The sequence below is a fragment of the Aythya ferina genome (genome assembly GCF_964211825.1).
Source record: "Aythya ferina genome assembly, chromosome: 3".
Lineage (NCBI taxonomy): Eukaryota > Metazoa > Chordata > Aves > Anseriformes > Anatidae > Aythya > Aythya ferina.
The window spans coordinates 13,518,128-13,542,571 of NC_140298.1; the positions used below are offsets into that span (position 1 = coordinate 13,518,128).

General features: G+C 45.4%; 1 long non-coding RNA gene across 1 annotated transcript in view; it reads left to right on the forward strand.

The window, feature by feature from the left end:
- Window positions 1-24,444, forward strand: part of LOC311434565 — a 91,126-nt gene that overhangs the window by 1,487 nt on the left and 65,195 nt on the right. Inside the window, exons 3-4 of the long non-coding RNA XR_014691571.1 lie at window positions 1,178-1,481; window positions 2,286-2,390. This is a non-coding gene — a long non-coding RNA (uncharacterized lncRNA). The remainder of the gene's footprint in view (window positions 1-1,177; window positions 1,482-2,285; window positions 2,391-24,444) is intronic.

Consider the following 24,444-nt stretch of genomic DNA (forward strand, 5'->3'; position numbering starts at 1 on the left):
CCAGCAGCACCCAGAGCATCCTGAGCAGCTGCTGCTGCCTTACCTGAGAGCTGGGGGCATTAGGGGGCCTTGTGTGGAGCCCCATCCTTTGCACAGAAGCCAGGGACAAACACAAACCTCAAACAGAGCAGAGCTGTCCCCTTCAGTGGCATCTCTGCTTCTACAAATTTTGTCCTGGGCAGCTCAGGACCCCTCTTTCCTCAGGAGCATTGCTTCACCATTAACAGTGCTTATAAGGCCAACAAAGAAAGCAGTGCATCTGCAGAAAGCACACTTCTGCCTCCTTCTCTCTCCCCTTCTTTCCTTAAAATTGTTCCTTTAAAGTTCTTCTATATCAATTTTTTCATTTTCCTAACGGGAAACCTCATTTCATTACTCTGCTAATGAAACCTCCCCGGTGCTTTTCTCATAGGAAGTAATGGCCTACTCCCTAATCAGCAGTAGTATTCGTTTTGTTAGATACCATACAAACCTTAGCAAACTCTTCCTCCAAGCCCACGGTATGCAAACGCTGACTACTTTAGTCAAGTTTTGTCCGGTGGAGAGGGGAGAAACCTGTGCCTGGAGAGCTCTCTTGTTTGGCTTTGTGTGTGTAGGGGATGCTTATTGAAAATTGTGGGAGATGGAGTCCGCTTTCTTTTATGCAGGAGAGTTTTTAGGGTATGTTTCTTCTGTCACTGTTAGGCTGGATTATTAGAAACAGTGTGTGACTGTGGGGACTTTTTGGATAAAAATATGAACTCTTTTCTATTGAAGATATAAAAATACAGTATCCAAAGTTTAATTTTCATGACGCTTGGTGCATGATGTTGACTTTTCCAGCATCACTTCTTGCTTCCCTCATCCAAGGCTGACCTCTGGCAATGGTGGTTGCCTCTGTGGCTTCCTGGAATAATGCTGCATGGGATCATGCTGGGATTGTGCTCCTGTGAATATGATCAGCATCTAGCCCTGCACCCACAATTTTTCATTTGCAGTTCTGACTCCTCCTTTGCACTTCATGGATCAATGGGGGACTGTGAAAAAAAAATCATCTCATTAACTTCTGCTGGGACTTGGAGGATGACTAGGGTGTGTTTGAGTTGTGCTTTCAAAACTTTTAATTAAGACACATTTACCAGTGTCAATAGTGTTTTTTCTTTTTTTTTTTTCTTTTAATCTTTTTTACATCTTCTAGGCCTTCATCTGGTCCCCAGGGCAGCTAATTTAGCTGGGTTTGCTTTAATGAAGGATCTGAGCAAGATGCTTTTTGGCTCTCAGCTGGAATAGAGAAATCACCACATCTCAGCTTTTGGGAGACTAGTACATGGGAAAAACATCTGCTCCTTTGGCAGAGTGGTAATCACAGACTGCAAGCCGTAAAGGAGGAAGGTGGACATGATGTCGTCCGCTCGGGAGACCTGCACATTGCAGCTGCTGAGGTGTGTTGAGGTGCAGAGAAAGGACAGTCCTAGGAAGAAGGACCAGGACAATGCACTCAGGTGAGGAGTTCCTCTGCTGTCCTGTAACATGACCACCTATCTTTCAGCCTTCAGTAAGAGGAAAACCACGCAGCTCACGTAGCAGCAGCTTTCAAGTACAGAGTCACCTGGGCAGGCCACAGTATACTGGCACCCTTCAGAGCAGGCACGTGGCTGAGCACGTTTGGTCAGGCACAAGAGAAGGAGAGGAATGGTTCAGGGCACAAATTCTTACAGAGGATTAAGTCAGTAGTGGAGGCCACATGGTATAGGTCAAGATAATGGGTCTGTGCATCTGGCAGCAGCAGGATGTAGAGGAGAAATGGGAATTTGGCACTGTTGGGTTGGTCTCACCTGGGGCATTTACCTCCTTATGCTCCGTTGTCTCTTTTGGGAGATGCTCCACGGCTCTCCAGCACCCTGCCTGCACCTCCACTGCAGGGGAAGCTGTGATTTTTTTCAAAGGGATCAAGGTTCAGGCTGTTGCATCTATATTTCTACCAGCAATAACTTTTGAACTGATGAATTTCAATCAAATATGAAAGCGGGCTGGAAGACTTGAAGATAATTTGGTTACCATACATTTCTAGAGAAGAAAGACCCAAATGAATGGCTGAGCTGAGGCGAGGGGGAGTACAACTGTGCCATTATCCAGTCTGCCGACGGCACTGCCAGCTGATATACAGGGATTATCTACAGATTGCACCTTGGGGCATTTATAAGGGATGTATGTATGTAAAGACCTCACTGGATTTCATATTGGGGCTGCACTTATATTCACTTTGAGGTGAACAAACCTCCCACACTCTCCTTCTTTTCTTGAAGTACTATATTTGAGGGCAAGCCTGCCCCTTTCTACAACTAGTGCAATGAGAAAGAAGATGCACGTTTCACTGAGATCCTGATGCTGTTCCCACTGAAGCATCCAAGGTTTGTGACTTGAATCTAAAATCAGCTAAAGCCTGATGACCTTAGTGAGAACAAATCCTCCATTTCTAACAGGAACATGATATACAGGCGCACACATCAAAGGTCTCTTTAGCACTGAACCTTCTCTCAAAGCACAGCTCTAAGGGGAGGATCTCTGTTCTCCTAAGCCACCCTGAAAGTATTTTAAATGCAGTTAAGCACCTTGTTCTTGGTCCTATTTGGGAAGCACAGTTTTGTTAGGGGTTGCTGATCAGGAGATGTTGGTGGCCATGTAATGTTCCCTGCCTCAATCTCCTTTTAACCTTTCTATATTTTGCTTGTCTTGCTAATGACCATCTCTGACCAGGGCTTTGTACAGCATTTAGCACTGGTCGGATAAAGCCTATTGCCCCTTTGGCACTGTGCTTTTTCAGCATCCACACACGGTGGCTTCTCACTCCATTCTGTTTCCCTCTGCCATGATGCTGAGTGTAGTGAAGGACATCAGGAAGCTCTTCTTCACTGTGCAGGTGGTGGAGCCCTGGTGCAGGCTGCCCACAGAGGCTGTGGGGTCTCATCCTTGGGGATCTCCAGGACCTGCCTGGATGTGGTCCTGGGCAAGCAGCTCCAGGTGGCCCTGTTTGAGCAGGGGGTGCACCAGATGGCCCCATAGGTCCCTTCCCACCTCAGCCCTTCTGGGATTCTGTAAAACAGAAAATGAGCTTGCAGACTCTTCCTTTTAGAGACCAGCTAACACAGTGGGAAATTAGAAGTAGTTAGCAGGCTGTAGTTGCTGGTGTGGACGTTCAGAGCTGCTGCTTACTACTGTTTTTCCTCCCTTTGCCGTCACCCTGGAGGAAGTGGGCCACTGTTCCTCCATGAAGAGGGGAGGGGTTTTCCCAGCAGAGGAGGAGGAAGGTTGGAGTCTACATCCAGCTGTGTCTGCATGGGAATGCACACAAGCATGAGCATGAATTCATTGTGTCCTGCCCCCAAACCTGTATTAAAGAAGTGGCTGAGAGAGGCTCTTTGTTCCCTCTGAGGGTACGGTGCAAAGGTGGCTTCACATGCTTTGGTGTTTCTCTTTCTGGATGTCTTGGGAATGAATCCATCAGGTATTCAGTGGGCCTGCACAGGACCTGTGGAAATGATGCAGCATGTTCTGGGGACTCAGGACTGGCTGGTCCTTTGTCCAGACCTTTGCTGGGTACGCCACTCAGCTCACACTCACTTTCCAGATGCAGGCATCTTTACTGCTTGCTGTCATATTTGAGTCTCCCTAGACAGGACAGATGCTGTTGATGAGAGAAGAGAAAATGTGTACAGGCTGAAGAATGGGGCACTGGGAAGTGATGGGGAAATGCAGGGTCCCTGTGCTCTGCAGTATGCCCCGTTTAAGTATGCTTGGTAGGAACAACTGCTCTTAGGTAAGAAGGGCAGGTGAGTTTTACCCAGCCAGGATGTGCTACACTCATTCTGTACCATCATCAGAAGATGACTGCTTTTGTTTTGTGGGGAAAATAGGCTGACCTCTTGGCTCTGGATACATTGAAAGTATTTGCCACTGTGTATTTGCCCATGGGAAAGGACATGGGGAAGCAGCAGAGGGCCAGAGCCACTAAAAAGACATTTGGGTGGCCAAAGCAGGGGTTGCAGCGAGGGCCTGTCTCAGGCTGGAAGCCTCGAAGGATTGCTTTTTAGACCAACGTTGTGTTTTATCTATTTAGGATCAGATTTGGCACAAGCCATAAAAAAACAAGCGCATGACAGAGTGAGGCATATTGGTGCTGCAATGCAAGCCTGTGTCTGCAATGCAGCGCAATGCAGGTCTCCCACTATGAAGGAAGACAAATCTGTGCTCTCTAGCAGTGTTTAAAAATATCAGCTGTAACTCCATGGAGCTTCTCTAACAGGTACCCAGATACTCAGCGCTGCCCAGATCTGGATCTGAGAGCCCCAGCCTGCCTTGGCCGTGCTCTGTTCCCTTTTACCACCGCTGCCAGCTCTTGCCCATTGCTTCAGCTCTGTGAGGAGCAACCACCAGCTGACCTGAGGGGCACTGAGCTACGATTTCATATGCAGCTGGCAACGCCACACGTGCAAAACGCTCGCAGGGCTCGGAGTGTGGTGCTGGAGATGTTCTCCCAGGGAGAGTGCAAAATCGGTGTGTCCTGAATGTAATTTAAATGAAGCAGAGCAGAGTGTTAACTTCACAGTGCCCCCCCTTGCCACTATCCCATCAGAGTTAACCAGTGCATGTCCAGACCCAGAGCACCAAATGAAGCCCTTCCCAACTACTCTGCATCTCTCTGCAGTTTGGGTAGAGGGAGAAAAGCCATGCTATCAGCTGAGACCAATGGAGCGTTATCTGCTGAAGTCCTTCACCAAAAAATATGGTTAAGCCACTTCTATAGCAACAAAAATGAAGAATCAGTCAGGGCTTTGTTATCTTTTGAGAGTGTAATGTGGGCTTTTCCATAGCAATCACATCCCTGCCCTTCTACTCCTCCTGAAAGGGTTTACATGCATTTTTCCCTCCTTTCCTTTTAGCAGCAGATAATCAACTTAACAGAGAAAAAGTCATCCTCAGAACACAACAGAGCTGTCCGCCTTCTGTAGAAGCAGAAAATGGTGAAGAGTTTGAGGAAGTTTTTGACCACTGGCAATGAACAAAATCTACAAGGCCCTTGACAAGGGAGTGGTCAGGGAACAAAGTGATGCTTGGTTACCCATCTCTGAGTCCTGGGATGTTTCTGCATGTGTCTTGGAAAGAGGAAGTGCTGCTCACTGTTGGAGAGGGACTGGCGGGTTGAACTTAGCTGTGCTGGTGACCCTGGCTGGCAATTTTCTGTGGAACATGTTTTTTTGCAATGTCAGATTACATTCCTGTGAAACGAGCTATTTCAGATGCTGTGATGTTTTTTCTTTTTGCTGCCAGAAATGTGAAATGGGAGGAAAGCATGAAATGGGGCTGCCATAGTGCTCCGAATGAGCTGTGGTGCTGCGCTGGCTAGCAGAGAATGAGCAGCCCCTGTAAGCAGAAGCTATTAACTCTGCTCTCCCTCTGGGTCTGTCTCAGCCCTCAGTTTCCCAACACACCTGGTAGTACTACATTTTGTGGTACGTGCCCTAGGTGCAGCCAAATTCCCCTGCTTCCTCCCAGGCCTGTGACTAGAGGCGCTGCCCTGGCTCAGGGACATCTCTTCAGTGCAAGACCAACATGGTGGGAATCTGTGCTTTTGGTGGGACTGTTGTCCTCTGGTCATTAAAAGTGGGCTGTGTCTGAGGGTGGAAGGTGCTCAGAAGTGAGGAGGAGGCTCTGGCAGTGGGAGCAGAGCTGCAGGAGGGGAATGGGCCTTCCTGAAGCTCACCCAGCTCCTACACAGCTGCAGTGATCAGGCCTTCCCACATCTTTCTTGAGGTTGTTGGAGGTTGTGCTGACCTTTCTGAGACAGGAGGGTGTCAGGCTTAGAGAGTCTCAGCAGAGACCAGCAAGTGGCTTTCTCTGTCAAGAACAGCTTTTCCCCACAGAACGTTAATTACTTCCTCAAAATCTGCCTGGGAAGACCCATGGCTGGGATGAATAACATGAGGCAAAACGAGCTTGAGACCCTGCAGGGTTTCTGTGTGAGAAAGACAGAGAAATTCAAGTGTGAGTTAAAAAACATAACACATGAAAGTTCCAAGAGGTTGTTCTTTTCCTTCCAGTGGCCTGCTGAGCCAGAGGTGCTGGGACAGCCCGAGGGACATTCATGGTGTGAGGCATGAGGTGCAAGCTGCCGTCATGGGACACTTTGGGCATTATGCCATGGTCCTTACCTCTTCCTCTCCTCCTTTATGTGTGTGACAGAGGGCAGTACTTGAGCTGCCTTGCAGGGAGCACAGGGTCAGGATAACATTGTGACTGAATCTGTGGCTGCTGGCACCAACCATGAGCTGTGAGGGGGAGATGGAGAGTTGAGGAGAAGAAAAAGTTCACAGAAACTACAGGTTTTGTGGTGCAGCAAGGTGCGCTTATCAATTTGTCCAGCAACATTTTGTGTTGGGGCAAAAAGACTTGGAGAAGATTGGCAGGACGAGTTTACAAGCTTTAAGGAGGCTTAAGCCTGTGGAAGTATAAATGTCTTTTGCATATTTACCCTCATCTTGTAGGATGGCTTTATCTAATGAGAGGCTTTGTCAATTAACCTGAACACATGCTCTCTTGTCAAGGGCTGCTTGCTTGTAGGAAGACATGTTTTTCAGAAAACCAAGGAACCAAGACATTTGCATTCAGTAAAAGTGAAAACTTTTACAGAAAACTCAGTAAATCTCTTGTGACATTGAAGGGCTGGGGACGTTTATCTCTTCTCCCATGTGTTAACACATTTTTCTTGGTGACATAGCAGGGTAAGAAGGATAAGGTGAAGTAGAGCTGAGCTCTTGAATCCGCAAGGCAAACTTCTTCTCCAAATGGGGCTGGGGGCCCAGAACCCCACAAGCCCTGTGCTGCACTGTGGGCAGGAGTCCCCCTTGGGATTAATAAAAGACAATACGTGTTGACCTTGGAGCATGCTGAGCTTGGCACAATGCCAGGCCCTTTTGGGATTCAACCAGAAGCAACAGAATTTGTTTCGTTCCCTCTGGCCTCCCAGACACGGGAAGGGAGCAGCATTGTTCACGACAGTGCTTAGTGCCAAGCTGAATGTCAGCCTCCTGTCAGTGCAAATGTAGTTTCCATCCTAGAGCTTCCTTTAGATCCAATTAGCATCAAATGGTAAATCATCTCCAACAGCTTGGTGTCTGCCTGACCTCAGCGCTGGGACCATGCCGCTAAACTCCACAAACCTGCAAGAAAGCCAGAATCAGTAACTAAGAGGGCTTTCTCTTGATTAATGGCCCGTGATCTGCAAGTCAACACCTATTTAATTTTATTTTATTATCTGTCTTCTGTAGCTCAGTTTAAACAGGAGAATCAACTGAGTACCGAAAGCCAATTCACAAAGGGCTCTTGTGCGTGTGTGAACAGGAAATCTTTTTGCTTTGTTTTGGATTTATTTCATTTTGTTTTGCAGAAAGTGCAGCTGTTAATGAGGAGCTTTTGGGAGTTGAACAGCCAGCTGTCAAGCTGCTGGGATGTCTTACACGTCAGTCCTGTCACACAAAATCCCCATCCAGAGGGCTGAGTTCTGTTATTAGCAGCTGCAGACAGTGTTAACACATTGACAACTCCTGCTGAGTGCAATGACACTGGATTAGGCTCGAAAATCTTCTCCCAGGCAATATCCAGGCAGTATATAAATGCCTAGTGGCACTGGGGCCAGCCTGATCCTGGGATCAAGTAAGCTATACCCCGACAAGCAGCAAGTGTTGCCCACGTGCTCTGCTCCTCCAGGGAGCAGGGAGAAGAGCTGTTGCATTGCAGCTGAGTGGGGATTTGAGAAAATCTGCATGAAGCTGTGAGTAGGATAGGGGAAGTGCACTGAATGCTGATTTAGAGCAGAAATCAGGTGCATAGAGCAGAGAGGAGGACCATAGAGGAAGAAAAAAATGATACTTGGGTGACTTCTGAGCTTGGTGTTACTGGAAGGAAGCCTGTGTAGCCGGGGAGCAGTGAGGGAAAGGTACAGAAATGTAAGTGAGGACACTGCCTTGTCTTGCTGTCACCCTGGGGTTCTGGTTCCCCTTCCCTCAAGGAGCATCCCCACTCTTGCTGCTCCCCGACACAGGCCGTGAGGACATGAAGAAAGCCTGTGCAAGCAGTGATAATGCTCTCCGTCCTCCTGACCCTGCAGGATTTGGTTGAAAGGTCTTTCTGATGGTTTTTGGAGAGGCAGAAAGGTTGAATGCAGATAGAGTTGGTGCAGATAAGCCCACAGGGAAGAGAATCTGGAGCCTGCAGTTTCATCACAAGTTGAATCAGCGGACGATGGTGTTCTTAGCAAGCACTTTTCCATTGCTTGGTTATCTAGAGACATCTAGGTAGGAATGTGCTTTGAGGCAGTTTTGGGGAGAACAGGTTAATGTGGTGTGTAGGCAGCCTAAGGCAAACGCAGAATTTTTGGTAGTTGTGTGGAAAAGTAGTCACATTCCTTCTAGACCCAGAGCAGTCCTTGAAGAAAGCTTTTCTTCAAGGATCTGACTGTGTGCAAGACACCAGAACAAAGGTCCTCTGCACAGCACGTGGGTGGCACTGCAGTCAGAGGAGCATGAATGCTTCCCCCAGATGCACACTTCATGTCCTGCCTGTTGGAGGGGACAGCTGTAAGCTGTCCTTGGGAACGGAGGGGAAGTGCTGGAGGACAAAAGCACCATTGCATCACCATCAGCTGCACCCACAAGGTAATGCAGCTGCCCTCATGGAAACCACGGTTTCGCCCTCCTTCTGTATCAGCTGAACAGACCCATGTTCACAACACATGTAAGTATTTCTTCCTCTTAAAAATAAATAAATAAATAAATAAAACAAAACAACAACAACAACAACAACAAAACTGGGATCCTCCTGAGCAGGGCCATCTCACCATCTTTCCACTGCAACAGTGGAGGATGTTCCCTTATGGACAATTCCTATGCAAATCACAATAATAATTTTATAGTCAATAATAATCAGATATTTTTAGAAAAATAATGGGCTGATAAAGCACTTTTTTTTTTTTTTTTTTTTTTTTTTTGTGTGTGTGTGTGTGTCATTCATTTGTACTTCATGTGGCATTTCCTGCCCTCGTCCTTGCCAAATGGGAGATACATATTTTCTCCGAGCTAGAGAAAAACTACAGCAGTGGGCCAGGACTTGTCCCATGCTGTGCTGTGGAACCTGAATAAGACTGCAGGCCTGTTTATTGTGTCAGAAATAAGGCTGATGAAATGGCTGCCCAGGGAAAGGAGGTTTTAGTGGGCTTTTTAATAGGAAAAGATGTAATATCCAGTGCCTGGAAAGTAAAGTTTGCAATCAAAAAAAAAAAAAAAGAAAAATCAATCTGGAAATACAATGTAGATTTTTAGGAGTTAGAATAATCAGACATGGAGACAGATTGCTAAGAGACTGGATTCTCCATCACTGTGAGTCTCTAAATTAAGGCAACATCTTCAGGTTCTTTCTCCTAGGACAGAGCCTGTCTTGGCATGGAGGCATCCAGGAGAGAGAGAAGCAACAGGACTGAGAAGGTGAGAAAGCTGAGCAGCACAAACTTAACAAAGGAACGAAAAAATCCCACACCAGGCTCCCCTGTGGCCACTTCCCTGGGTGAGTTCGGTGGGAGCAAGGGTGGAGGAGGATGACAGTAGAGTTAGCAGAGCACTGTGTCTAAGGGGATGTCCACATCCTCACCTGAACTCCAAATTCGGGAAAAACGTTTTTGTTCTGGATAAAATGAAGTTCTCTTGAACCCACTGAGCAGTGAAGACAAAGCTACCGCCGCTCAGCTCTCCCAGCTGGGTGCCTGAGCCAGAGTTTGACAGATTCATTGTGAGCATCCATTATCCAGTGAACGGGTTCAAGTGGCCATTGAACAGGGTGGGTGGGCACAAGGTCACTCTGTGTTCCAAGGCAGTCAAAGAGGAAGATTTAAGACAATCTGTGCAGTCTTTGTTTTTGGACAGTTTTTGATTTTTCAAGGATATCTTCATACTGGGAGCTTTTTCAGAGTATCTTTTGTAAGCTCTTGTGCTGCCACCGCTTAGCAGGAAACCATTCTCACCTTAAACCAATATTTATGTTATAATTCCCCAGTAGTCACATGAGGTTTTCAGACAGTAAAAACTGAGAGATAACGTGTGGAAGCTGTCATTCAAAATTTCTCAGCTTTTAAATAGTTTTAAAAATGATTTCTACATTATTTTAGCAAAGTTGTACTAAAGGGATCCGTGCAGAGTTGGAAGCTGGAGTTATTAATCTGGAAATGGCCCGGGCCAGTCTGGGCTGTACTGTGTGGGGGCATGCCACTGCTGGATTTACTATTCTGGTTACGGTACAGGTTGAAATGCAGTGTTAAAGGAAAACTGATTTGGGCTCCTGAACCCATATACCTCTGGAAATAGTTCTGGGCTATACCTCATCCACCCTTCATGGGCTGTCCCACAAGAATTACACTTCACGGGCAAAGCAAAGAGCTTTGACCTGTAGCATGGCTTCTAGCTGTGGGCACCTCAGTGGAAAGACCATTGGTGGCTTTTGGATGAAGCTTGTTGTCTGTCGAGCATAAAGTTTAATGGAAGGTCGCTTTCCAAAAGGATCTTCCCCAGCCTGGTGTCCTTATTTAATGTGTGGTCACCACCGATCTATTTGCATTGCTGAACTGCTCGGTTATCTGTACACAAGCTCTGTACTTGGAGGCTCTCTTCACTCATGGCTTTAGATTTCAATTGTTATTTGAGCTGGTTCCTGGTTTCATCATTAAAAAGAAAGCGAAGTTTATTTTCCTGCCTCTTCTTCTTGAACTTCTGTACTATCGCATTTTATGCTGTGCACATACAAAGCGTAATAAATTCAGTCATTTTTGTTCTAAATGTAATTCCTTAGTAATTGCCATCTATTTATTTTTATTGGTAGCAATACCTTAGCTTTGCAAATGCAAGATCTGGAGTCTTCTGGCAGTATCCAAGGGAAGGTTTGCTTAATAAAAGTAAAAATTCATTTGGGAAGGTTTAAATTAGATGGCAGCAGAGAAGTCTCCCTTTTTCGCTGAATGTGGCAGAATCCATTCCCCAACATTAGCATGTGAATCCCCTCACAGGGATGTGGGGGATGTAGGGCAGACGAAACTCTTCTCTCTGTGACGGTTTGGGACATGGTCAGCTGAATGACTTCTTCAAAAGCACAGCTGCAATGAGATTCGGGTCTCAAAAGGCCAAGCCTAGGGGCTACTTCAGCCTTGAGCTTAGTGGCCTCACCAAGCACTGGCACCACCTGAATTTGTGACCTTTCCTTCGCTTCCAGGGCTGGGGGAGCCTTTGCATAGCTGATGGTGACCTTGGAAGCGGGCTCTTACTGATCTACACTTTCCTGATGACCTGAACACGGCACCGGGAGCACAAGTTATTCTTGTCCTTTTTCATTCCTCTGGTAGTTTTAGTTTTCTTTGTCTTTTGATCTGTCCACATTGAGAACAATAACCCCACCTCCACAAATTCCTCTGACCCACATATGCATACAGCACAAAGAATATTTTTGATATCGAGCAAGCTTCAGGAGAAACTGGGTAATTTTCATCTCCATTTCACCATCCCATCATTAAAACGAGACAAGTAAAACATCTCAGAATAAAAATGACAGACACCAAAGCAGGTCTTTAAATATTAGCAGCTTAAAACTTAATGTTTGATAATATTCCGTGCTGACTTTTGATTACTGGAACCTTTTACAAAGTTCAGCTATAAGATCTGAATCTTTTATTGTGCATTCCCAGGGAGATAAAACACAGTTATTGCTAGTGCAGTTTGGCTTCTGTACCTTTAGCAAAATGCCTCTTCCTTAGTTGCCATATGCTAGCAAAAGGGCAATGATTTTAATTACCAGTCAATAAAATACCTTCACGATTTTCATGGTAATAGACCTTAAAGAAGTTATTTTTACTCACTAGTTATTTAAAGCCTCTTTAATGCCAGTGGTTAGGTGTATATTGGGGTCACTGAAAGTCAGAGAGGGGTTTATTCGCAAAGCTCATCCCTTTTGCTCTGTCCCTCTGTTCCCTGGCAGTGGACACCAGGGACACCAGGATCCTGCAAGCCCCACGTGTTGGGTTATCTGAGTCTGTCACTTTTCCCCTGCCAAAGCATGGGGACAGCACTAGCAATGTAGCAGTAAGACTCTGCACGAGTGTGCAGATCTCTGCATGCACAATATTCTACACTAGGTCTCTGCTGCTGGCAAGAGTGCATACTGTAGGGTCCTTGCTTTTATTGCTGCCTCTGGCTGTGGTCAGGAAGCCATAAAGTGTACGAGAATGTGAGAAATAGTCTGTGACCCATAAACCCTTAGCCCTGTCTTTCAAGAGGAGAACTTAGTCAAGGGGGAGGAGGATATGGAGTCTCTTTCAACTCAGTTGGGCCATTAAAGAGTCCTTTAGCAAGTGTAAAGTGGGGCACACAGAGAAGCTTTGCCATTTGCACTGGCTGAGAACCTGGTCATAAATATTGTTCTTAGACAACTCCATCTCGTTAAGATCATGGGTCTAGAAAACATTATTCTTGGAACAGAAGAAAACCACAACCCACTGTTGTGACTGGTGCTAAAATGCTGAACCCAGACCTGTTGTGATGCTTATTTGTGAAGCCTTGCCCTGGGCGTCATGCTGCCACTAGTGGGGCTGCAGGGGGCTCCAGACTCGTGCCTTTCCATGCTGGCTCTTGGAAGATGCCTTGAGAGGGTGTGGAGAAGGAGACCAGCCTCCTGACTTACACCTTGAGCATCTCCAGCTTTTGTTGCATTTGGAAGCCAGGCTGGCATGATGGGGGTGACACAGAGCTGTTCATTCAGACAATCTGGGAGGAAACCGAGTACTAGGAAGGCCACAGACGGCACCTCTCAGAGGGGTGTAAAAGAGGATGGAAGGGGATGTTCAGACCAGAGTTGAGCATGGAGACACTGCTGCAAACACAGCTGTCTGTGTTGATTAGCAGGTAGAGGCAGCGATGGGTCTCTGACCCTGCAGACCTTCAGCTCAGCAAGCAGTTCTGGGTCTTTGGGCTGCATTAGTTAAATTTAGCTGGGAAAGTCCGGGGAGGTTCTGTGTGTGTGTGGGTGCTGCTCTGCTGGGGGCAGTCATATGGGAGCACTGCTCTGCCTTGGGCTGCACGTGGATGGAGCAGATCCCAAGGTTTTGTACAGTCTTTGGGCAAGTCAGACGCTGCTGGAGGTGCGTTTGCAGAAGTGGGCATTGTAGTGTGCCTGCAGCAAGCTGTGGGAGAGGAAATGGCCATGAATAAAAACATCAGCATCTAGCCCAAAGAGACTGCCTTGCAGCCAGCAGGCTGACAGCAGGGAAGTCCAGGGGGACAGCAGTGGTTAGTCTTGCCTCATTGATTGTGGCAGCAGCTGATTGTCCTGCTTTCAGCTGGGATAGAGTTAATTTTCTTCATAGGGACTGCTATGTGCCATGTTTTGGGTTTAGGAGAAAGACAATGCTGATAACACACCAATGTTTCAGTTGTTGCAGAGCAGTGCTTGCACTAAGCCAAGGACTTTTCAGCTTCTCATGCTGCCCTGCACTGAAACTGGAAGGGTTGGCTGGCTGCTGCTCAGGGACTGGCTGCGTATCGGTTGGTGGGTGGTGCGCAACTGCATTGTGCACCACTTGCTTTGTACATTATTATTATTATTATTATTATTATTATTATTATTATTAATTTATTTATTTATTTCCCCTTTGTTTATTTGTGCTATTAATCTGCCTTTGTCTCAACCCCCAATTTTCAGCACAGCTTCAGGCAATCCTATGGGCTTCAGCCCAGCACCATGCACCAGATCATGCCAGGGAAGCGATGTGATGCTTTCCTGCACACTGCCATTTTCTAGGATTTTGTCTGCATTAGTGCCAGAAGCTGCAGCTCCCTTCATCCCCTGCAGCAGAGCAGTGCATGGGGATTGTCAGCGCTAAGCTCAGTGCTGCTGCAGTCACTGCCTGTCGTGACAATGTTGTGTTTGCTCTCTGAGGTGGCAAACGGCTCCTGACCCAGGCTGTTAGATTCCCATAGCAGCGTGGCTAATAGCCAGTGAAGGTTTTACTTTTTGTGCAGCCCATTTTACAGACCATCTGGTAGGCCTGGCTATCGGTTTGCAGGAAGTCTGAGAGGCATCCAGCTCTAAAGACCTAACTTTAAAGGTGACCAGGACAAATCACATGCTACCATAAAGGATACCAAGAACATCTCTTAGTGAATATTTGGCTTGGGAAAAACAAAACAAAATGAAATGAAACAGCAACAAAAACAACAATAACTAAAGAAGACAAGACCCTGACCACAGATTTAGACTTCCAAAAGTCCTTTTTGACTGTTCCTGTAGCAAAGCAGAAATGAACTCTGTGGTACCAAGGTACCTTTGCTAATAGGTGGCAAGAAGCTAAGCAAACAGCAAGGATCTCATGTGGCATTGAACTAAGCCATCTACTACTAGTTGGCCATTGCTAGGAAGAGACCAGGACAACCCAAACGCCTGGCTTTGACTAGCATAGGCTTGCCAAAAGTCATATCCCTTTCATAGCTTTCTGCCCATGGTTGCTCAGCAAAAGGGAGAGGTGGCAATAATTTATGTCATTAACTTGAAGCATGTGGGCCATATGCACGCTGCATCTCCTCCTGTCAGAGATGGCTGAATTTCAAGCAGTTAAATTTGACGGCTGTGGGAAACAGCACGCTGTGCTGTGAGGTTAGGAGAGAAAGACAGGCTGCTGGAGGGGTGGACAAACTGTCATTTATTGTGAGGACAAAGATCTACCTGCAACATTTGGGGCTTTCCCCTGCCCCAAGTGTGTCTCTAGGGTTCATGTTCTCTGTGGTATGTGCTGAGGGTAAGGCAGCTTTGCTGTAGAAGCGTGCTTGCTGACCCATTGTAAGCCAGCGGTCGTGAGGCTGGCTCACCCTTAGATATCCTGAAATGCTTGCAACTCTCGGGAATGAGGGCAGGAAGGAGAAAAACACCTTTTTTCCTCTTAGCACCTTGTGCCTGGTTAACAGAGCCAGCTGGTGCCCAGCAGGTTGAGAGCCACCACTTCTGTCTTTGCTCAGCCTTGTCTGGATCCCAGATTGCACAACATCTTGCACCGGCCCCTGGGATGGGGGACTCCAGCCAAAATCATGCTACACACAGATCGTGCTACAGGGAAAAAGCGGTGTGTCCTAGAAATAGCTAGCTGTATCATGCGCTTTCACGGCCGTGGGATTGTGAGCTCTTCTTCTGGGGGCTGATGGCACAGGAAAACATGCTTTGGCCTTCTTCAGGGACCAGCAGGGTGGGTGGCTGCAGGAGTCCACCACTGCCTAGGGGGCCTCTGCCCTGCAGTTTTGGCAGGAAGCTGAATTGGGCTTAGGGTTTGGTGCTCAGCTGCCTTCAAAGTTACGGAAGATGCACCAGTTTGGTCCAGAGCTCATTCAGTGATTGAAAGTCCCAGGCTGCTGTAGGCACAAAGACCACATAGGCAGGGTAAGAAGTGAAATGGTGCAAGGGGGTGTTCCCAGACACTCTCCCATAATATTAAATTTTTAATGTCCCCAGTGCAGTTTTTGACCAGGGCCAACCTCACTCTTACCTCAGTCATGGCTTTGTAGTAGCATGGATCAAAGGTAATTTCCAACACACTACTGGGGTAAGGTTTTGTGGGAGTTTATCAAGCAGTGACTGTAGCTGTTGGGTATCGGAGAATGAGTCTGGCCTCCTCAGTCTGTTGTAGGTATAGGCATAAACCAAATTTCTTGGAAATATGATGTGAAATGTTTTGTGGCTACCTCAACTTTGGGGGCATCTGGTTTGTGGGGATATTTGATAAACAGCTATTAAGCAAATAAAGAAAAAATGAAAAAAAAAAAAAAAAAAAAGAAGAAAAGTAATGAGTGCCCAGATGCAGAAATCCTAATGAACAGGACACAATAATGAATTCTGGAGCTCTCAGGTCAATGGCTGCTGAAGGGACCACTCCAGCGTAGCCTTAGGGTCTGCTAGGTGACAGGAAGGGGGACAGCAGATTATGGTTGGGCTCATGGAAAGAACACACCTATTATGGGACAAATCAGGAGCCTTTTGGGATTATGTAAAGTTTATTATCAGATGATAAAGAGTTTTTGTGGGAACATACAAAATATTATGGGTAGTTTTTTGTGAGGGCCAGAGGCAGCCCAAGGCTGGACACTTCATAAGCGAGATCCATGATCTGGGCATGGAGTCTGGATGGGGTAGGTCTCTGGTGCATGTGTGCCTGTGGATGAGGAGAATGTGAACTCTACATGCCCTCTGGTGACTTTCCCCTCATCAGCTGGAGGGGAAGGGGGAACAGGAAGGACTGCCTGTGTTGTCCATGTCCATGTGAGTGCTGCTAGCACTTTTATGGGGTAAAGATATTCTTCTTTGTCCATATTGGTCTGTGTGGCCAGCAATGTGTGTTTTGTGCTCATCTACATCTTTGGGACACATCCTTTGCTGGGTGGAGTCACCTGCAAATGGGAAAACTGGCAAATAGACTGGTGAGGAGAAATTCCTTGGGTCTTCAAGCCCACTGGATTCAGCATGAATCTTGGCACAATGCTTTCTAGAATCACCTTTGTTCCTCATTAGAAGAACGTATTTCAGCTTTCATGGGGAATTTAAGGCAAAAACTCACTGCTGGTGGAGACAAATTTCCGCAGACAGGAGTTTCCAAAGAGTGAGTTAGTGACTTGCTGTGGTTATAGATTTCCAGTTAAAACTTTGAATGTGAACGGAAAGATAAAAAAAAAAAAAAAAAGGAAGACTTCATCCCAAAATCTTGCGAAGTGCAGCATCATATCTTCCAAATCTGAACTGTGTGCACATTCATCTTCTTCACATGTGATATACCTGGTGTTTGATGGCGCATGTCTGAGAAAGGTGATTTGCATTACCAACACTAAAATGAGTGGCCTAGATATGCTCTTCCTTGTAATATAATTGTAAATGGATTTTGCTTTTAAAACACCATGACATTGATTTCCTACAAAGTGACAGTCTTGTCTCATTACCTACATTCATTTGTTATCTGATGGATTTTAATAGCAAAGATCTGAAATCTGATGATTAACCCCCACCCCCAAAAGAAAAAAAAAAAGTTCAGAGCCATGTCACATCCTTAACAGGAGCTTCAAAAAGAAGCATGACAAGCAGTGTTTGGGAAGATATTCATGCTATTCGAAGTGATGGCAGGGAGTCTCAAAACAAAAGGAAGACATTGAAGAATGAGAGAGACAGGAGAGAAATCTTGGATTGCAGAGGCATTAGCATCAAACAAGCAAGCATAGTGCCCCTGCCAGAAGAGAACTGATCTGCATATATGTCCAAATTGATCTGAATGTAGCCCCTGGCTGTGTTGCCTTACTATTTCCCTGGAAGTGGTCTTTCTAATAGTTAGGTCTTCAGTCTCCTGGCTCTAAAGGATCAGTATCACTTCCCTCCGTTCAGCATGGTAACGTGCCAGAAAGAGCTAGATTTTCACTAGGACGGATTCAACTGCCTAGTCACATGCATTTAACAGATGTAGAAACTGCGGCTTCTGAATTTCTGGGGTGGAGCACAAGCCACTTGTGCTAGACACAGGAGAGGAAGGAGGGAGTGCAGCATGTATACAGGAAATATAAGGCTGAGGAAAAAGGCCTTGGAAGCGAGCAAGGATACTGGGGTAAGGTTTTTCTGCATTGTGAGATTTGTAATGACAGCCTAATCACCTGGGAACTCCGGGCTAGTCCCCCAAAATGTTGCAGCCAAAAAAATTACATGCTCACTGCGAGTCTTTCAGGATGCAAGCTGAGCTGTTTCATCAGAGTGATGGCTCCTGGTTTAACGAGCCACATTAGCCCAAGATTGATTGGCCCATTTGCAGCATGAAAGATCAGTGCCATTAGCAGCAATGAAGGTCTACACCCTCTGGGGTTATTGCTGGAGTGGGGGTGTCGGGCAGCTGCCTGCGTGGCCATGCTGGTGGACAGCCTGCTCTCCTGTAGCTGGACATTATGCTGGGGACATGGGCAGCTGCTTGCATCCCATGATGTTATTATAGAGCTCCCTAAATTTTAGCTGTCTCCTGGTCAGCCTTGCTTTCTTCCTTACATCCCTCTCCTCCTTTAGCTCAGTGGCTGGGTACACACGGGGGTTGTTCATGTTGGGATCACTCGCTGGCAGCAATTCCATGTGGGAGATGCCTGCATGGAGCAGCAGTGGGGCTGGGAGAAGAGAGGGCTGACCAGAACTTCATCTGGAGCAGCGAGTCCATATCATGGCTGCTTCAACACAGCTCTGGCCTTGTGCTCATGGTTGGGTCCAGCAGGGTAACCGGGACAGGGAGGTTATGTGTGTCACTGGTCGGGGCTATCACAACTTTCCTGTATGTCACATTGCCTGCAAGGCTAGGCCTCTAACCACTTGGGAGTGTTTTCCCTTGGCTGGTGGATAGTGAGTCAACGCTGGCCTGCTGTTACCCCTTCTCCTACGAGCAGCTATGTAAAAATCATGTATATCTTTGAATTAGGCCACGGAGCTAGTGGTGGGGGAGAGCACGGTGCAGCTTGGGTGAGGAATAGGCACATACAGTGAGTTGAAGGCTGTGACCTGCTGCCAGGCTGGGCTCTTTGGCAAAGCTCACAGCACCAGAGGTTGGAAAGCTCAGCAGAGCAGTCCCAGTGGCTCAATACATTGCACAGGAGGCTTCTGGGCTCATGCCAAATGCTTTTGAAGTATTTCTTCTAACCTAGTCCTGAAATAGGAAAGGTTACGTGCAGGAGAACGAATGTGCAGAAGTGCATGGAGAATTTATAACTAAATGAAAAGCCAGTGTGCGAAGTTGTGTCTAATTGGTTTCCGAGACCCAGAAAGCCACATAATGTCCTTAGGCTGTGCCTGCCTTTATTTAAGTGGGAAAGTTTTTGGGATCCTTGGGAGAGGACGAGCTCATGTGACAGCAAATGAAAAATGTGAGGCCTGAAGCAGTGGCCTTATGTTAACTTCAGGTTGGAGGAGACCCAAATTCATTGCAAAGGCTACTGCAAGGCGTGCTGGAGACAACCTTGCTGCCATAAACCATGAAAGATATCTGGGCTTTTCTTCACGGCTGGCTGCTTTTTCAGGTGACTCCCCACTCCTCTGCTCCCCTTGCCCCGTGACTTGGCTCTGAGGAGTTGGGAGGTGACAGCATGTGTTCCTTGCGAAGTCATTCTGAACAGGTGAGGACAAAATGCTGACAGTGAGATAAAAGTGAAATAAGGTGGGCATGTAAGCAAACAGGCAAATACGGCAATCGTGCTGTGAAGTAGGGAATAAAAAAGAGCAGCTGAGCCTGTCACGGGTTTTTCATTGAGACCCTGTACTGGCAGGTCAACATCAAGTCTGTGGTTCCTTGCTGGTAATGACAACATTCACATTGCTGGGCTGTGTTGGGTTTTACCACTGGAGACTGCAGCTAGATTTATGGAACGGACACTGAAAGATGTGATCTCCCTCTTTCAGTATTTCAAGCTACTTTCAGATAAATGACTGATGTTATTAACTGATCTTCAAGCTTTTAAGAGCCATGTCTGACCATCTGTCTCCAATTAGTTCCCTCAGCCCTGCAGTCTTCTCTCTTTGAAGTCCTCACACTTCTTTTTTGATACATTAATAATAAAAGGAACTTCAAAGTACTCTCAAAGTTTCATTCTACCTACTCGAAGCAGTATAACTTCACCCCCCTGGGAAGAGGTAGGACAAGACAAGTGAGGTGAATTTTTTTTTTTTGACATCCTTCACTTAAGAACCCCTCTTTTTTTTTTTTTTTTTTTTTTTTTTTTCTCTAACCTGTGAAATTTGGCTAAGATAGTACTGTGGCAGCAGCCCTAGGCAAGGTACAGGGATGAGAATTCAGAAGATTTGAGTTCATTCTCACTTCTGCAGAATGACTCCTACCTAGTGAGTGCCTAATAGAATCTGCATGGTTACTTTCTCTCACTCCTAGTACTGTAAGGCCTTGAGCACACAAGCAGGCTTTGCAAACTCTGCACTCCCTCCTAGGAGTTTGGCTGCCTGTTCTGAAGTCCTGCTCTAATATGGTGCAGATGTATACAAGGTGCACCTCGGGGGAAGCTGCTGAGGACTGGAAGAAAGCAAATGTCACTACTGTCTTCAAGAAGAGCAAGAAGGAGGAACTACAAAGGAACTACAGGCTGGAGTACTACAGGCTGGTCAGCCCCATCATTTACTGTAACATGCTTCATGCATGATGGGAAGCATGTACAAGGCCAAAATAATTAAGGGCAAGCTCTAAATAACTCCTATGGTCCACAGCCAGGTAATAACATCTGATGGGTAAAGGATATACTCACAGAGATCTCTCTCTCTCGAAAACAAAACAAAAAAATGACTTCCAAAAACTCTGTGTAGAATTGTAAGCATGTAATTTGTGTAACTAATAGCCAGTGTTGTTTGCACATGGCATGGTTATTAAGAATGAAGTATTCAGGCCTCACCTTTGCATTGTGTAGGAAGATTGTTCGAGACTGATCAAATTAATTGGACAAGTACATAATTTGCAAAACTCCATATGATATGCCTTGGTTTAATGAGTCCCCTGGAGGCCAATTTTTCAGCAGGTATAGCTTGTTCTTTATTATTTTCCCTTTCTGAGCAGAGAGGAGTAGAAGAGAAGAAAAAGCCTATGAGCCTTCCTTGCTCCAGTCTCAGTAAGGGTTGGCTTCTAAGAGCTTTATGTTTGCAGACTCCTGTGCAAAAATGCAGGTGTCTGCTAAATCTGAGCTGGTTTGGTGGTAAAAAAAGCAGTTGCACCAGAGCTATCTTAAGGGGCTTCTTGGCTACATATGGACTCAGTCTTGGCTGGGGTGTGCTGAAATAACTCAACTGCTCATTTAGCCTGTTTTGGAGGTATCTCTTTTGTGGTGTATCCCAACCAGAATAGCTTTCTTCTGTGTGCAAACATAGATCATAATGTGTCATGTGGATTTTTTTCAGATAGGGCATCTGAGGGAGCAATTAAATTCTTTACTGTCCAGTGACTGAATGAAAGCTACTATGTACAGGCTAGGCTGGGTGAATGTATGGGAGCCGAGGACTGAGTGAGGAGGGAGAGAGGCAGAAAAACTATCAGAAAATGGAACTTGGCTGGAAAGAGAAGTGGAGTACAGGGAAGGAAGAGTCCTGGAAATAATGAGAGGAGAATGCCAACAGTACTCTGAGTGGAAAAGCAGGCTTGGAATTAGCAAACAAACTGCTTTCTCTCTGAACTGCACTTCTAAGAAATAAGATGTTGAGATACACTCTTTGTAAATAGATTGACACCCAAGAAAATCTGGCTTATGCGATCGCTTGCTGTTGCTGTTACAACAGCCTGAAAAACTGTGAAGACCTCTCCACTAAGAAAGTCAATAATATCATATTGGGAATAGCTTCCAGTCAGCCAGGGCTTAATGTAACATGGCATGTGTAAGATTTCAGAGCTTGATGCCATCTGCTCACAGAGAGCATCAGATCACTGGAAAGATGTCAACAAATAGGCTTGAGAAGCTTGTGAAAATGAAGAGGGAAATAGCAAGCTCCAGGGTGTAGGAAAATGATGATTTTTCTTTGTGGCTGTTGCATTCATGAGATTGGTTAGTCTGTGTTTTTTAATCCGCTTGCTACTGCCCCTGGGGAAATGCCTGCAAAAGGAGAGGTATGAGTCCTTGAGTTGAACTGAGAGAAATATGCCAATAAGACTAGCAAATGAATCAAAAAAAAAAAAAAAAATAAAAAGAAAAAAAAAACAAACCCACAACACACCACCACCACCAAAAAAAAAAAAAAAAGAAAATCTTTCACACATTATTTGGAGACATTACTTGAGAATTAGTGTTGGTGGGTTACTGGGAAAAAAGAGAAGTAGCTAGTAGGCATTATAGCTAGCAGCTCTACGGTCTTTTTAACGCAACTCACAGTATAATCTATGAGGTACCTAGATTTTTTTTTAAACCCCAGATGGTAAAGCTAATAGGAATAATCTTTGCTCCAAGAGTCAAGATAATTGTACTTTGAAAAATGCTTTTGGTATAACATTAATTTTGACCTTTCCATGAAGTGTGACATAAACACATTGAAAATGGATATTCATGCCAACACCATTCCCATTACCAACTAAAAAGATTTGGGTGTTATGTTACAGTTAAGAAGTTTGAAATAAACAACCTCTCTTGTGGTGCTGTTTTAATGCTGTAATGGAGGTGCTTACCACAGGCTGAACAGGTTTATCTTTTCTTTTCTTCCTTCTGTGTAGAACACAAAACTTTGCTGTTTTTCAACAACTGATGCTTGAATACATACAAAATACTTCATGTGTATACAGGTTGAGTGTCACAATGTTTAGCTACTTTAAATTGTTGCTCACTAAAAATGACTTTTTTTTTCCCCCAAACCTCTGTCCTACTTTTACCTATGAGAGGTGAAGAATATGACATTAATGACAATTAAGGTTATTAATATCAATCAACTTCTGGATGCTAGCTTATTTTTCCCACCAACTACTTGAATGGTAATTCTGTGAGTGATGGAACTAAATTGTTCAGGCAGTGCCAGACAAGCTAAAAATGTGCCATAGCCAAAGGCAACATAACAGTGGCCACAGACTGAGGACTGAATGATTCAAAGAAAAATGACATCAGGAAAAACACTTACCTGGGGGAAATGTGCAGCCCTGGGGCAGGTCTATAGGGGCATGGGGATGGGATCTCCATCCTCAGAGGTCTTCCAGTGTCTGATCATACTCATCCTCTCCTCTAATCTTCTCCAGAGCTGGAGACCAATTCCATAAATTCCTTGGATCCATTATCTCTACCCTGTGACACCTGGGAGCGAGAGCAAAGATGCAAATATACACCAAAGCCTGGACAAATCTTTCTCGATCTGAATCTGCTCTTCGGTGATTCCTGCAGGGACAATTCATGCCCAGTGTTCTCTAGAAGTCAAGAGTAAAAGAATTTTGCATGGCTCTCGAGGCTAGGTCTCAGAGTAAGTCCCACTGACTTTTACTGCTTTAGCTCCTGGGACAACATCCCAGAAAAACATGTTTGTCTACTATCATCTCTTTATAGCTCTGTATTTCTTCCTCCATCACCGTTTTTGTGAGTTACTTTGATGTGTGTCTGTCCTTGGAAGCCAAGAGGTGGAACAAAACAAACACATGAAGATGAGGCTGTAGTGGTGGTGCTGTGGGAAACTAATGGGCTCCAGATCAGCATAATGGCAATGTCACTTGGCAGCTTACTAGGCAGTCCTGGCTTATTGTAGTTGCTCTCTTCTTCACTCCAAAGTCTTTTTTTTTTTTTTTTTTTCCCACTCTCTTTTTTTTTTTTTTTTTTTTTCAGTACTCATGATGATGTGTCCTGAGGGAAATTCATAAGGTTGCTTTAGGGATTAGCCATCAGATCAAACTATTTCGAGAGTATAAGCCCTGGAAGTGGAAAAAACTTTATTTATGCTCTCAGTGCCTCAGGCTAGCTTGGGTGATTTCTGAACTGTGAAGAGAACTGTTCTTTGGGTATCCAAGTTATATATTTCTGTGATAGGAACAAATTTTCAGTTTTTCTCACTGACTCTTGTTTCATTTATTTTTATGAATTACTCTTGTAACATGTATGGACCACTGAATGATGGAGTTTTACCTGAGGTTCGTTACTGAATCCTACTGATAATGTCCTTGGGAGAGTGTGAGAGAGATCTTTATGAATGTATTAATTGTTATTCTGTTATTCTCTTCTGCAGCTCAGTATTTGGTTACACAGTGTGTTATCAAAGATGTAATTACCCAGAAATCCCCTTATAGTGCCCTCTCTTCCACTTATTACAAGAATGTAAAGAGGACTACAAAGCAAAAAGCAAAATTGGAAGGTACCTTAAATTGAACAGGGGGTGTGGAGTATGGAAACATTAAGATCTTTTTTTTTGACATTTTGATTTTGAAGACGATTTTTTAGCAGACCAACTTTTATTGTAACGTTTACGATACAGCCTATGCTGGAATACATGATTTGCTGAAAAGACTTAAAATCCACCCAGTTCTGTTGTCAGATCTGGGCACAGTAGCATGAGCTACCCTTTGTGTAACCCTTACACCAAAGATTTGTGCAAGTGAAAAAATGAGATAGACTGGTTCCAGAAAAGCCATAGGAATCACCTCTCAAAATGACTTTCTACCAGCCTGTTGCTGCTAAGTGTGGCTGATAGAAGTGGTGCAAAACTGCTCCTGCTTTCAGGCTTTGAGAGCTGTGTCTTCGATGATTTGATGATTCTAGTCCTCCAGCAATTATCCTGCATTACTCTCTTTTCTCTCCCAGGTCTGGTTGCTCTGGTCAGCTCTATTTCTTTAGGGCCTGAGTTTAATCTCCTGTGGAAGAGGGGTGGTTAAGTGATTTTCATATTCCC